We start from the raw sequence: 10193 nt of genomic DNA, 5'->3' as shown, positions 1-10193 counted from the left end.
TTTTTTTTTTGAGACATTTTTGCTCTGTTGCCCAGGCTGGAGTGCAGTGGTGTGATCTTGGCTCACTGCAACCTCTGCCTCCCAGGTTCAAGCAATTCTCCTGCCTCAGCCTCCCAAGTAGCTGGGATTACAGGATGTACCACCACATCCAGCTATTTTTCTGTATTTTTAATAGAAACGGAGTTTCACCATGTTAGCCAGGATGGTCTTGATCTTCTAACCTTGTGATCTGCCCACCTCAGGCTCCCAAAGTGCTGGGATTATAGGCATGAGCCACCTCGCCCAGCTGGAAAATAGTCTTATTTTTTGGGTTTTTTTGAGACAGGATCTCACTCTGTTTCCCAGGCTAGAGTGCAGTGGTGCCATCCATGGCTCACTACAGCCTCGACCTTCCTGGGTCAAGTGATCCTCTCAGCTCAGCCTCCTGAGAAGCTGAGACAACAGATGTGCGCTACTATGCCAGGCTAATTTTTTTTTTTTTTTTTTTTTTTTTTTTTTGAGACGGAGTTTCGCTCTTGTTACCCAGGCTGGAGTGCAATGGCGCGATCTCAGCTCACCACAACCTCCGCCTCCTGGGTTCAGGCAATTCTCCTGCCTCAGCCTCCTGAGTAGCTGAGATTACAGGCACGCACCACCATGCCCAGCTAATTTTTTTTTGTAGCTTTAGTAGAGACGGTGTTTCACCATGTTGACCAGGATGGTCTCGATCTCTTGACCTTGTGATCCACCCGCCTCGGCCTCCCAAAGTGCTGGGATTACAGGCTTGAGCCACCGTGCCCGGCCTCAGGCTAATATTTTTTTCTGTTTTTTGTAGAGATGGCGCCTCACTTTTGTTGCCCAGGCTGGAGGAAGATAGTTTTAACTCTTCCTGTCACCAGCCATACACATGATCCCCATCTCTCTAAACTGCCAACATAATTTTTTGTTCAATTTTCATTGTTTATTCTGTGGCAATATGATTCCTTTCCTCTGCAACTTTTTGTTTTCCCTGCATCTCATAATTATCCTGTTTTGTCATTTGCTAAGTGTATTTCACTCTGTACTAGCTATCTAAATGTCTTCTCAAGATGTTCAGGGCTAGGCATGGTGGCTCACACCTGTAATCCTAGCACTTTGGGAGGCTGAGTGTGCCAAGCCTGGCTGGAATGGACAGGCCTTTATACCGCTGACTGCACCTGATGGGGGCTGCCCTGGGGAAGGATGTGATCTTGGCTGAGGTGGGTATCTGTGTCTGAGGCCAACTCTGGAGCTGACAGCTGTCCAAATTCTGACTGAGCTCAGAAGTTCGAGACCAGCCTGGGCAACACGTTGAAACCTAATCTGTACTAAAATTAAAAAAAATTAGCTAGGCGTGGAGGCATGCTCCTGTAGTCCCAGCTACTCGGGAGGCTGAGGTAGGAGAATGGCTTGAACCCTGGAAGTGGAGGTTGCAGTGAGCCGAGATCACACCACTGCACTCCAGCCTAGGTGACAGAGAGCAAGACTCTGTCTCGGAAAAAAATAAAAAAGAGATTCAATCCTTAGCTAACTGTGTGACTTTGGACAGGTTAGTCAACCTCTCTGAATCTCAATTTCCTCATCTGTTAGATGAGAATAATAGTGCCTACCCTTAGAGGATTATGGTAAGAATTCAGTAACATCATGAATATGAAACACTCCATATGTGCCTAGCATAGTCAGTACAAAAAAAGATGGAAGATGGTCAGACAAATCGGGTATCTCAGGTTCGTCTCTCTGGGAGGTATGGAGAGGGAGAGGTTTGTAGGGATCAACACCTGTGAAAGGAAGTGGGCAGAAGCAGGTTAGAGCAGAAGTCAAACTACAGAGGAGGCCTGGCAAAGCCTAGGCCAACCTGGCAAGGAGCTTTGGAGTGAGTTTTGCCCATCCGAGTATGCCAAGCCTGGCTGGAATGGACAGGCCTTTATACCGCTGACTGCACCTGATGGGGGCTGCCCTGGGGAAGGATGTGATCTTGGCTGAGGTGGGTATCTGTGTCTGAGGCCAACTCTGGAGCTGACAGCTGTCCAAATTCCCTGCAGCTGGGCAGCAGGCCCTTACTCGAACGGGGTGGCTGGGAGGCTCATCTCCATGACTACCACATCAATATTCTATCACTTTTATTTTATTTTTTAGACAGAGTCTTGTTCTGTTGTCCAGGCTGGAGTGCAGTGGCGCGATCTCTGCTCACTGCAATCTCCACCTCCTGGGTTCATGTGATTCTCCTGCCTCAGCCTCCTGAGTAGCTGGGACTCTAGGTACCTGCCACCTCACCTGGCTAATTTTTGTATTTTTGTAGAGACAGGGTTTCACTATGTTGGCTAGGCTGGTCTCAAACTCCTGCCCTTGTGATCTGCGTGCCTCAGCCTCCCAAAGTTCTGGGATTACAAAGCCCCCCTTTCTTTCTTTTTTATGTATTTATTTTTTAAGGTGGAGTCTCACTGCAACCTCCACCTCCTGGTTTCAAGTGATTCTCCTGCCTCAGCCTCCCGAGCAGTTGGGATTATAGGTGACCACCACCACGCCGGGCTAATTTTTTGTATTTTTAGTAGAGACGGGGTTTCACTCTGTTGGCCAGGCTGGTCTCCAACTCCTGACCTCATGATCTGCCCACCTTGGCCTCCCAAAGTGCTGGGATTTCAGGCGTGAGCCACTGTGTCTAGCCAACAAGCTCCCCTTTCTGCCATCAATCACTCAATCCAAAATTAGCTGGGTGTGGTGGAAGTTGAGGCAGGAGGATTGCTTGTGCTCAGGTCAAGGCTGTATTGGGGAGTGTTTGCACCACTATGCTCCAACCTGGGTGGAAGAGTGAGGCCTTGTCTCTTAGAAAAAAGTTTTTACATTTTGAGTCTTTGTTTTTTTGCGAGACAGTCTGGCTCTGTCACCTAGGCTGGAGTGCAGTGACAGGATCTTGGTTCACTGCAACCTCCACCTCCATGGTTCAAAGGATTCTCATGCCTCAGCCTCCGAAGTAGCTGGCATTATAGGTGTGCACCACCACGCCTGGCTAATCTTTTGTGTATTTAGTAGAGATGAGGTTTCAGCATGTTGGCCAGGCTGTTCTCTTAACTCCAGGCCTCAAGTGAACCACCTGTCTCACCCTCACAAAGTGCGATTACAGGTGTGAGCCACTGCCGGCCTTTTTTTTTTTTTTGTGACAGCATCTCAGTGGTACGATCTCTGCTCACTGCAGCCTCAAACTCCTGGGCTCAAGCAGTCCTCCCACCTTAGCCTCCTGGGTAGCTGGGATCACAGGTATGCACTACCACGCCCAGCTAGTTTTTTGCATTTTTAGTAAAGATAGGGTTTTACCTTGTTGGCCAGGCTGGCTTCGAACTCCTGAGCTCAAGCATCCTCCTGCCTTGGCCTCTCATAGTGTGGGGATTACAAATGTGAGCCAGTGTGTCTGGTCCTTAAAAAAAAAAATTAGGTATATTTTATTTATTTCGATAAAATAAATCAGTAAATTCCTGGCTTTTCAGGTCCCTTGGCAGCTCAGGAACCTCTCTTCTGAGGTCTCAGGCAGTCTGGCCTGTAGCCTGGCTTCTGCCAACCTAGGACCTGCTACAACCCCAGTACTCATGCACTCATCCCAGGGGCCTGTGGAAGTTTAGGAACCTGATGAGGTTTCCAGGGCTTCACAGTGAGTCCACCTCTGACCCTGGGCTCTCCTTCATCATCACCTCAGGGTTCCCCTCACCTCTATTCTTGTTGGATTTCTTTTCCTCTTTCTTGATTTTGCCCCATTCTTTTGGTGGAGCACCTACTCCAGTAGTTTCTTGGAAAGAGGGTATGGGAGGTGACAGTTTTGAGACTGTGAATATCTGCAGACTTATTCATTCTGTCCTCACGCCTAATAATTTGGCTGGGTAGAGAATATATGAAAAAGCCTAAGAACAGTGCCTGGCACATAGGAGGTGTGATGGAAAGTTCTGGCTGGAGATTAGGTTCCTTTAGTGTTATTATAGAGAAGTCCAAAGGCATTTTGCCTCCTGGTGCTTAGTATGGAATTTCTTTTCCACTTTGGAAGCGGTAGGATGCTCTCTCTGTCCCCAGGGTATACCTGACATCTCACGATGGTGGCCTTGCTATGGAGCTATATTCCTCCATCACACTGAGCACTTGTAGGTACCTTTCAACATGGAAATGCATGTCCTTCAGTTCCAGGAATTTTCTTCAAAAAATTTTTTTAAAGACTTTTTTTTTTTTTTTTTTTTTGATAACGGTATTTCTGTTGCCCAGGCTGGAGTGCAATGGCATGATCTTGGCTCACTGCAATCTCCACCTCCCAAGTTCTGCCTCAGCCTCCCAAGTATCTGGGACTATAGGCACCAGCCACCACGCCTGGCTAATTTTGTATTCTTACTAGAGACGGGGTTTCACCATGTTGGTCAGGCTGGTCTCGAGCCCCTGACCTCAGGTGATCCGCCCACCTCAGCCTCTTTAAGTGCTGGGATATAGGCTTGAGCCACCACGCCCAGCAAGGACCAATTTTTTAAAAATATTATTTGAGATGGAGTCTCGCTGTGTTGCCAGGTTGGAGTGCAGTGGCACGATCCCAGCTGACTGCAACCTCCGCCTCCTGGGTTCAAGCGATTCTCCTGTCTCAGCTTCCCGAGTAGCTGGGACTACAGGCGCGCACCACCATGCCCAGCTAATTTTTGTATTTTTTAGTACAGATGGGGTTTTGCCATGTTGTTTAGGATGGTCTTGATCTCTTGACCTTGTGATCCGCCTGCCTCGGCCTCCGAAAGTGCTGGGAGTACAGGTGTGAGCCACTGCGCCCAGCCGTTATTTTTTATTGAAACAGGGTCTTGCTCTGTTGCCCAGGCCACAGTGCAGTGGCACCGTCTTGGCTCAGTGAAGCCTGGACCTCCCAGGCTCAATTGACCTTTCTGCCTCAGCTTTCTGAGTAGCTGAGATACAGGCGCATACCATAGTGCTGGGCTAATTTTTGTATTTTTTGTAGAGATAATTTTTGTATTTTTCACCATGTTGCTCAGACTGGTTTCAAACATGGTGTGAGCCACCACGCCCAGCCAACTGTTTCTTTCTAAAATAACATCCTTTTTGGCAGCATGTGGTGGCTCACACCTATAATCCCAGCACTTTGGGAGGCCGAGGCGGGCAGATCACCTGAGGTCGGTATTTCAAGACCAGCCTGACCAACGTGGTGAAACCCCATCTGTACTAAAAAAATACAAAAATTAGCTGGGCTTCTTGACATGTGCCTGTAATCCCAGCTACTTGGGAGGCTGAGGCAGGAGAATCACTTGAGCCCAGGAGGTGGAGGTTGCAGTGAGCTGAGATGGTGCCATTGCGCTCCAGCCTGGGCAACAGAGCAAGACCCTATCTCCAAAGAATAAATAAATAAAAGAACATCCTCTTCTTGCATCATAGATGGACTATCTTCTCTTATATCTCTGATGATGTTAGCGGTAGGTCTTTCCTCTTGGTCTGGTCAGATTTCCTTTAGACAAAATTTTTCCTGCTCTCCTGCCTAGGGAGCAAAGCCATGGTGGCCAGCTTTCTGGGAGCCAATTTGGGAAACAGCATTGGCGTGGGGTCTCAGCATTCACAGTGTGTGTGTTCACTTCATCGCCTGATTTGGGGTGGATACCCCGCCCTCATGATCTCTCAGTCCAGTGATCCTGTTTTCTCCTCTCAGAGAATAAACCTCCCGTGTTCTGCCAGGATTAGGGAAGCCACCCAGGGACCAAACAGTTTTCGCCCTTAAACAGCAGCGTCTAACTCCTCCTTATTTTATTCCTCCTCACCCTCATACACAGGTGCTTGAGCCTTTGGGGGAGTCTGTGATCTGGACTGGGTGGGTTCTTCTCTTCCCCACATCCAGTTTAGGCTATAGTTTTCATGGGTTTGCTGTGTGGTGACCACCTGACCATCTGCTTCCCAGCTTCCAAATGCTGCCCTCTGGTCTCCTCCCTCATTCTCCCCATGTTAGTGGGTTTATGCCTTAAACAGAATGTCTTTACTGTAGTTCCAGCAAGGTTTTGGGAGGGAGTGAAATTGAATGTGTATGTTCAATCTACCATAATTTGCAGAGCCTCTATTCTTGCCTAAATCAATACACAGATTAATCATTACAGACTGCGAGAGCTATAAAGGAAACAAATAGGGGGCCAAGATGAGAGTAGGCAGGATGACTCAGACTTGAGAAATGCAGATTTGTGTCTTCAAATATGTGTCTTACTGCACTCCTGTCTGGGCGACAGAGCCAGACCCTAACTCAAAAAATAAACAAATAAATAAATAAAATATGCATCTTGCTGCTGTGCAGAGAAGAGATTGTCCAGGAACAAGCAGGGAGTGTGGGAGACAGTGAGGAAGCCACTGAGATCAAGGTGAGGGAGGGGTCAATTGGAAAGGTCATGGCTATAAAGCTAGAAGGAGCCATTTAGGGTTCAGAGAGACTGTGACCTCCAGGAGGACAGGCACCAAGTCCATTTTGTTCCCTGATGTTCCCATACCCAGAGCTTAACATGGTCCCTGGCCACCATAGACATTGTATAAAATGCTTGTGGAATGGGCATGGTAGTTGAGGAAGAGGAGTCCAGGATGACCGGATCCTCTGTGGGCTGTGAGTGTGCAGCCAAAGGGAGCCACAGGTGGTGTGGAAGCAGGGGAATGACTAGGCGACAGCAGATCCTTTCCTGTATCATCGGGCCCCTCCACTTTCTGGCCTGTCTCCCACCACACCCCCCACTCTGGCCTCCTCACTCAAGCATTTCCCTCTGCCTCACATTCCCTTTCCCTAGCTCCACTCCTTCACCCTGGCCACTCCACACTCCTGTCCTGGCCTCAGGAGGCCACAGTCAAATTCTTACACCTGTTCTTTTTCTGCAGAACTCTTACCTCAGTCTGCAGTTGTGCAGCCATTGGTGGGGTTCTGTGTTGAGTGTCAGACTTCTCCATAGATTGTGGGCTTCACGAGCGAAGGAACCTGCCTGTTGTGCTTGTTTTTGTGTCCCCAGCACCTAGGACTTGACATGGCACACAGAAGAGGGCTCAATAAATAGTTGTTGAGTGAACTAAACAAAAGTGTCATCTTGCAAAAATGGTAGGACAGGGAAGAGGCTGAGGGGAGACCACAGAGGTGGCATTGTCACAACCCGGGAGGGAGAGGGCATAGTCCGGTTACGAGGGGTAGAAGCTCTGAGTGCTTTTGCTTCCCTTCTGGAAGCCTCTCTGCTCCATTAGGGTTCACCGTTTCTCTGACTGGTCAGTGGTGGGCAGGAGGTAGTAGAGGTTCTTCTTTGCTCTGGCCTGTGATTAAAGACAAGTGGAAATATAATTTCCTACAATCTTCATTCAATAGATGAGGAAGCCAGGCCTCAGGAGAGGTGACTTGCCCAAGGTCACACAGTCAGGGACAGAGCCAGAATTAGAACCTGGGCCTAGGCTCTTCCCACTGTGCCTCTAGTATGCTGTCTAAACCTCTGTAGGCAGGTTGGGAACATTTCCTTCACCAGGAGATCCACAGTGCTCTTGTTCCAGATCTAAGATATGTACTTAACTCCTTTAGAAACCCAGGAATGAGGCCAGCCCTGGCGGCTCATGCCTGTAATCCCAGAACTTTGGGAGGGCAAGGCGGGCAAACCATTTAAGGTCAGGAGTTTGAGACCAGCCTGGCCAATATGGTGAAACCCCATCTCTACTAAAAATACAAAGATTAGCCGGGCACGGTGACACGTGCCTCTAATCCCAGCTACTGGGGAGGCTGAGGCAAGAGAATTGCTTGAACCAGGGAGGTGGAGGTTATAGTGAGCCAAAATTGCGACACTGCACTCCAGCCTGGGCGACAGAGACTCTGTCTCAAAACAAACAAAAAAAACAGCTGGGCCTGGTGGCTCATGCCTGTAATCCCAGTACTTTGGGAGGCCAAGGCGGGCGGATCACCTGAGGTCAGTTCAAGACCAGCCTGGCCAACGTGGCGAAACCCTGTCTCTACTAAAACTATAAAAACCAGCCTGGCCAACATGGTAAAACCCCGCCTCTACTAAAAATACAAAAAATTGGCTGAGCGTAGTGGTGTGTGCCTGTAATCCCAGCTACTTGGGAGGCTGAGGCAGGAGAACTACTTGAACCTGGGAGGCAGAGGTTGCAGTGAGCTGAGGTCACACTACTGCATTCCAGCCTGGGCAACAGAATGATACTGTCTCAAGACAAAAAAGCAAACCAGAAATTCAGGAATGAGGGTCACCCCTCTCCTCCTGTCTCCCATGCTGGGCCAGAGCCTGCCTGCAACTGCAGCTTAGGAGCCAGTTATAGACCCCAAGCTCCACCCCAATCTCCGGTAGACTCAGGATGGCCAGAGAGGGGGAGTCGGAGTACAAAGGCAGACCCAGGTGGTAAGGGTCCTGGAACTAGGTGGCTTCAGGTGCATTCAGATCTCCACTATCTTACTAATTTACCTTGGCTAAGTCACTTCACTTCCCTGATCCCCATGTTATTCAGCTGTAAAATGTGTGGGGAAAAACCCTCTTAGGTTGTTAGCTCTTCTGAGGTTGTTGACTTGAGATTGGTGCCTCATAGATACCCAGTCCGTATTTATTGAGTGACTGGCTGCCTGACCAAATGCCTGTTAGAGGTTTGTTAGCAAAGGGCCTGGCTCACAGGGACTCCTGATGTGCTTCTCCTTGGTGTCTGGCCTTACTGTGTGCTGCACCTTTCATGCAGCCTCCTCTCCAAGCCTCAGTTCTATCCCACATGGCTCCTTCAGCCTGTTGGGCCACTGTGACCAGGCACTGCTGCTGTGACAAACCAGCCCTCTCCTGCCCCCTATTTATGGTCTCTTCAATGCTTTCCAGCCAAGCCCCATCCCTAGCTTGTGTCCCTCATTGTCCCACCTGTGGCCCTGCTTATGACCTCAGACTTGGGACTACAGACACTCACCACCACACCCAGCTAATTTTTGTATTTTTTAGTAGAGACGGGGTTTTACCATGTCGGCCAGGCTGGTCTCGAACTCTTGACCTGAGGTGATCTACCCGCCTCAGTTTCCCAAAGGACTGGGATTACAGGCGTGAGCCACCGTGCCCTGCCTATAGTTGTGTTTAATAGATATTTTTTGGCTGAGCACGGTGGCTCACGCCTGTAATCATAACACTTTGGGAGGCCGAGGCGGCATAAGGTCAGGAGTTCGAGACCAGCCTGTCCAATATAGTAAAACCCTGTCTCTACTAAAAAATACAAAAATTAGCCAGATGTGGTGGTGCGTGCCTTTAGTCCCAGTTACTTGGGAGACTGAGGCAGGAGAATCACTTGAACACGGGAGTGGAAGCTTGCAGTGAACCATGATCACACCACTGCACTTTAGCCTGGTCAACAGAGTGAGACTGTGTCTCAAAAAAAAAAAACAAAAACAAAAACAAATTTTTGATTTTACATTTAAATAAAAATTAAATAAAAATTAAGAATTTAGAACCAGGTGTGGTGGCATGTTCCTGTAGTCTCAGTTTCTTGGGGGGGGCTGAGGCAAGCGGATCACTTGAGCCTGGGAGGTAGAGGCTGCAGTAAGCTGTGATCATGCCACTGCACTTCAACCTTGATGACAAAGCAAGACCCTGTCTCAAAACAATAAATAAATAAAATAAAATTAAGAATTTAGTTCCTTGTTAGTACTAACCGCATTTCAAGGGCTTTAGTGTCTGCATGTAGTTAGTGGCTACCAAACCGGGATAACACAAATGTAAAATGCCCCACAGAAGTTCTCAATAAAAAGTTCAGCTGTTGTTACTGGTGATATGGAAAGATGTCTGTGTCTTAAGTGGAACAACAGTCACCGAGGACTGTAAAATATGATTTCACTTGTGCATAAAACCTCTGCCCACATGTAAGCAGAAGCCTCCTTGCCTTGTAAGACCCTCAATCCCCAATTCACAAAAGCAGCAAAAAGAGATGAAATGTGCAACCACAAATGCCTGCTAAGGAGGTGGGCCCAGGTCAGCAGAAAGCCTTTGTATTAGCCCCAGGAGGAGCCTGATAGAGGAGCCGGGGAACTGAATTGCTTGGGCAAAGGAAGGAAGAGAATTTGGATTTCCTCAGTCAGGAAGGACAAGGTGATGAAGAATGGAAAAAGGCCAGGAGGAGAGGAGGGACAAGGTGGCCAGGAAGCACCTCTCAGTGACAGAGATGGCCAGAAGGACTTTGAAGGTATCCCAAAGTTGACACTTAAA

General features: G+C 48.6%; 1 long non-coding RNA gene across 1 annotated transcript in view; it reads right to left on the bottom strand.

Annotated features, from left to right (window-relative positions):
• Positions 1–716: 716 nt before the first annotated feature.
• The window catches only part of LOC116566520, a 20686-nt gene continuing 11209 nt past the window's right edge, over positions 717–10193 (bottom strand). The window contains exons 2-3 of the long non-coding RNA XR_004275895.1: positions 8901–8905; positions 717–782 (exon numbers count right to left, since the gene is read on the bottom strand). This is a non-coding gene — a long non-coding RNA (uncharacterized LOC116566520). The remainder of the gene's footprint in view (positions 783–8900; positions 8906–10193) is intronic.

Source organism: Sapajus apella, unplaced genomic scaffold, assembly GCF_009761245.1.
Source record: "Sapajus apella isolate SASKATOON/1434 unplaced genomic scaffold, GSC_monkey_1.0 scaffold43, whole genome shotgun sequence".
NCBI lineage: Eukaryota > Metazoa > Chordata > Mammalia > Primates > Cebidae > Sapajus > Sapajus apella.
The sequence above is the reverse complement of the archived record's forward strand: the minus strand, read 5'-3'. Positions and strand labels throughout refer to the sequence as shown.